This window comes from Taudactylus pleione, unplaced genomic scaffold (assembly GCF_031769625.1).
Source record: "Taudactylus pleione unplaced genomic scaffold, aTauple2 ptg000199l, whole genome shotgun sequence".
In the NCBI taxonomy this organism is placed as follows: Eukaryota; Metazoa; Chordata; class Amphibia; order Anura; family Myobatrachidae; genus Taudactylus; species Taudactylus pleione.
This window is the reverse complement of record NW_028284601.1, coordinates 11,147,479-11,153,173: the sequence shown is the minus strand read 5'-3', so window position 1 is coordinate 11,153,173 and position 5,695 is coordinate 11,147,479.

The following is a 5,695-nucleotide window of genomic DNA, read 5'->3' as shown; positions in this document are numbered from 1 at the left end:
GTTTACGTATGGTGCACATTCAGGGTTGGTTCAACCCGCTCAGCAAGTCCTGCACTGCAGGGAGGCGCTAGGCTGGAGAGACGCTCTCCCTGCAGCAGCTGCTGAGACAATTCTTGCTTCTGCCGACTTCCGCTGCGCCTGTCACACTGAGAACAAGCAGGGACAGTCTGCAAAACATTTGCCAGTTTACAAGTGTATACAAATACTGTTGATTACACTTGAATAGTGCCAAGTAGTTTGTACACTGTCCCTGCTTGTTCCCAGTGTGATTCGTGACCTCACAGTCAGAGAGGATGTAGAGGAGGAGGGACTGGGAGACAGCACTAGTTGGAGGCAGCACAGTAACTATGTTCTATTCTTAGTCTATGGGCGTAATGGGAAGTAAATAATTCAGTGTGTGTGTGTCCATTATGCCTGTGCCTGCAGGGGTTCTCCCTATGCTTTATCTCACCGATGGCTATGAAATTTCAGTCACAGGGTCGCCCTATTTAGTGGTGAATTGTTTGACCAAGTTAACTAAACTAAAACTCTTTAATTGCTTCTGGAGAATAAATATTGTCAGGTTTTTTTTTTTAAATAAACTTCATGGCTTATTCGCATTGACTTTACTGCCTGGTCTGTGCAGAGTTCTTTCATTCCCTTTCCCCACTATGTCTGACTTACTGTACCTAACCTAGCATGTCCTTTGGCATGGGTACAGGACGCTCTCTGCATTATCTTGCAGTCACTGCGATTCTCTACATTATCTGTTGGTCACTGCGACGCTCTCTGCATTATCTTGCGGTCACTGTGATTCTATACATTATCTGGAGGTCACTGCGATGCTCTGCATTATCTTGCAGTCACTGCGATTCTCTACATTATCTGGCGTTCACTGCGACGCTCTCTGCATTATCTGGTGGTCACTGTGATTCTCTACATTATCTGGTGGTCACTGCAATGCTCTCTGCATTATCTTGCGGTCAATGCGATTCTCTGCATTATCTGGCAGTCACTGCGATGCTCCCAGCATTATATGGCGGTCACTGTGATGCTCTCTGCATTATCTGGCAGTCACTGCGATGCTCTCAGCATTATCTGGCAGTTACTGTGATGCTCTCTGCATTATCTGGCAGGCACTGTGATGCTCTCTGCATTATCTGGCGGTCACTGCGACGCTCTCTGCATTATCTGGCGGTCACTGCGACGCTCTCTGCATTATCTGGTGGTCACTGCGATGCTCTCTGCATTATCTGGCGGTCACTGCGATGCTCTATGCATTATCTGGCAGTCACTGCGATGCTCTCTGCATTATCTGGCGGTCACTGCGATGCTCTCTGCATTATCTGGTGGTCACTGCGATGCTCTCTGCATTATCTGGCAGTCACTGCGATGCTCTATGCATTATTTGGGGTCACTGTTACACTCTATGCATTTTTTGGCAGTCACTGTTATGCTCTCTGCATTATATGGCAGTCACTGTTATGTCCTGTGCACTATTTGGCAGTCACTGTTATGCTGTATGCATTATTTGGCAGTCACTTTTACGCTCTATGCATTTTTTGGCAGTCACTATTACGCTCTATGTATTATTTGGCAGTCACTGTTATGTCCTATGCATTATTTGGCAGTCACTGTTACGCTCTATGCTTTGTCTGGCAGTCACTGTTGTCTACTTTATCTGGTAGTCACTGCGATGTTCCCTGCATTATATGGTGGGATGTTCTTTGTATTATCTGATGGTCACTTCATTCAAAATGCTACTTTATTTGCTGCAAAATGTTAAATGGTTTCTGCTATGTTGGTAGATGGAATAATAATGCAGCTATATTATGTTATATTTTTTGTATGTGTTACTGATACAAATTTTCCAGGTAGTTTGTGTTACTGTAGGTAGCAGCCATCCCACCAGGTGGAGAGTAGATGGAGGTCATGTTCTTATAGAAGATGCAAATGGAGACTATCCCCCATTACCAATTTGTAATCTATTTTACTGATAATTGAAGAAGCTTCCTAGGGGTGTAAGTAGAGGTCTATGAGCCCAAGGAAAACTCTACCAGACTGACCACCAAACACCCTGCTCCCACATTTGTATTACCAATGTTCCTAATTGTCCTCCTGTATTGCTTTGACACATTTATTCTAAGTATATTTATTTGGTAATCTAGACACCATGGGCAACATACATGTAAATGGTAGGAAAGGCTGCGATGATGTGGAAGTACAGGATCACATGACTGAAAGCGCGTCTCACATGATTTGCTTAAATTCTGTCCTAGGATGATGCTCTATTAAAATCTGAGCCCTCTACAATTATTTGGATGCAGATGGGGGTCTGGTTTCCTATCAGTACTACTGTGACATGTGTATAAGGGGCACTACTACTGTGGCATTATGTGTATAAGGGGCCCTACTGTGTAGTGTAACATGAATAAGGGGCACTACTATGTGTCATAACGTGAATAAGGTGCACTACTATGTGTCATAACGTGAGTAAGGGACACTACTATGTGGCATAATGTGAATAGGGCACTACATGGAGTAATGTGAATAAGAGACTACAGTAACGTGACCACACCCCTGATTGTCAGGTAGAAGCTGCAGGTGCCAATGAGATACAATTGCGTGACATCACTTCCAGTAAGGAGATATAAATGCAAGCATCAGCCCATTCTCCCATTACACCTTGATAAAGATCCACTGAGGATCGAAACGGCGTTGGTGCTGAGAATTGTGGGCAACTTTTAGGACAATCAGAGAGACCTGGACTTGTTATTTTGAGGTATGCAATAGACCTAACACAGGTTAAAGTTTGGACCTTTTACCTGCAAGTGATGATATTGCAATTTATGCTTCTATTTACCATCAATATTTGACTGTGGACTCTGATGTGGATTTTAAACCCCTTTTGATTGTGCCTATTTTAGTTTTATTTTATTTGTTGTTTGAATAAACCAGTTTTATTACATCCGTTATGTGATATTTCATTAAGAAGTCTAAAGATCTTTGTACGTGGACCTTTTTTTCATATTTCATTATTCATTTATTGGAGTTGATTCAATTGAGAAGGAGAAATTGCTGTTTCATAATTTTTGTTATTGGGAATATATTACCATTGAGAACAGCTTTAAGAAGTATAAAGATACCTTTATATGTGGATCCCAACCATATACCACATTAGTTGGGGTACACCCACTTATTACATCTTCCTATGACACATGGTGAAGTATATTGAAAGACACCTTTATATGTAATCCCAACACACTTATTAAGTGAGTTTATGGTACGCCCATCCATATAACTGATGGTGGTGAGGTCCTGTCCTAATCTGATTGATTTATATCCACTTTGTATTAAAAGAATATCTCCATCACCTTCTTCTTCTTTAAACACAAAGGAGAAATTTTGATTTGTACCAATTTTAACTATACTTCACATATGTTCCTTTTTGTTTATGTTTAAATTTCATATCTCATTCCACGGAGTTGATCCATTTGAGAAGGAGAAATCTAGCCTCGACAACTCTTTGGTTTAAGTATATTTTAAATTTTTCATTAAAACCACTTCTTATGCCTGTATCGCCTTAGATCTTATTCCCACCACTATGCATTTTTTAAGGCCTCATATGGCTCATGTTACCTATTTTTCTAAGCATTGATAATTGTGTGTGCAGGTGGGAGCAGAAGCCCACCTTATGCTTTAGCATTACAATTTCTTCTGCTGGTGGCAGTTACCCGGTTTATGTAACCACATGTGCTGAGGTAACCTCAGCACAATCTCAGATTGGTGTATCTGGAGGATCGACTGGCAGGGTCGCGACAGTCACCATTAGGAACAATAATTTGGATGGCAAGGTGATGTCTTGGTTTTAAAGTCAGTTCAGTATATTTACGTGATAATTTGCAGTCCAATTGGTGTTTCCAATTGTTTATCAGATCATACTGTATATAAAATCCAATTTGCTGTGTGAATATTGAATTTACCCCTAAATAAGTACTGTTAACACCTACTAATATTATTTATTCGAAGTAATTTGATATATATTGTATTTAATTTGTTTGCAATAAAGTCATTCTTTATCAAACTTTAGTAGTAGATCATCCTTGTGTTCTATTAACATCACAATGTGGATTGTTACTTAGAACAGTAGCAATCCATATTATTCCTATATCTAATCCTAATGCCGTGTATATCAGATTTAGCATAATCAAGTACATTTCAGATATTCTTTAATTAAGTAGCTCTTGTCATCTATATTATCACACTTATAATGTTAGCTAATAGATTAATTTTAGTCTAGCTAAGTGGTCAGATTGATAACAAGCAGAAAATATAATTTGACTATGCAGTTTATCAGTTGTCTGATGTCAGAATTATATCTTTGCATGGGGATTAAAGATTTCTGTAACAATAAGCCATATATTATATTATTATTATATATTTTGGAGGAAGATTACTTTAAGTGTATATATTAAACCAGGATATCTGACATTTGAAGCACAAAGTGAAAATACTTTGGCATCCAACATCCGGAGACCAGTAGTGCACCTGAAGAAAGGTGAAGTGTAAAAGAGTGTTAGATAGGAGCATCTACTGCATATACAGGGCCGAAACTAGGATATCTGTCACGCAGTGCAAGGCAGCAATTTTGCGCCCCCTCCCTTCTTGTACCTGAAGTTTGTCCTTGCGCGTCCATGCGGACGGCTGGCATAAACTCCCTTTCAATGAGAATAAACCCCCCTGGCCAGTAAGGACCTCTAGCATTTGTCTCCTTTTTGGCGGCGGCCATTTTTGGATGGCCTTTTTCTGAGTCTGGAGCCCCCAAGCCACCTTGAGTCAGCTTTTTTCACCCCCTGCAATCTGGCACCCGGTGCACGTCACCTCTAGCCCCCCCCCCCTAGTTACGGCCCTGGCATATATTAGAAGTAAAGTGAAAAATAGAAGAGTGAAAATATTACATATATATATAAACAAACAATAAAGGTGCTAAAAGTGCAAAAAAGGAAAAGTGTGTTATATGCGTTGCCCTGAAGCAGCCCAACCAAAGCAATCCAGGAGACCCACGCCCCAAAAATAAACCCATAACTACACTATATAAATTTGTAGGAATTACCTATATTGTGCCTTTTACAAAAGTGCATTGTAATTTTATGTTAGTCCTTGTTAACTGTTATGACTCAGACATGAAGATATGCTTTCACATTCAAACACCAAGGGTCTAGTCATAGATCAGATTTATAATGTTCTAAGTCCACTTAGAAATAGACTAAAATAGCTATGCATTATCTTTGTTGTACTTGTCTAGCAATTACTGTATGCAATTTATTAGAACACACAGTTCAATATTTATACTTGAATAAAGTACTACTGCTATCTACTGTCCAAAGTTGGTACTGTATTCATTGTGAGGCTTAACACTGAACAATTAGCTATTTCGATAGAAGTTATGTAAGATAAAAAGTGAGAAATGCATTTGGAAATTTGTTTAGAGAAAGTTGGAAATATACATTATAATTCCAGTAATTTATTAGCAATATATTTTACTATGTACAAATAAAAAAATGATGTACACTGTGTCTCTATGTCTTACATTCTAATTTGTTATTAGTTATGATGTAGTTTGTTGAGTACTTCCTCTACAAGGGCAGCAAACATTTTAAAGGTCCGAGTTCGAGAACCATTGTTCTTGGGTTCTGGTGTGATGTCTAGGTCATTC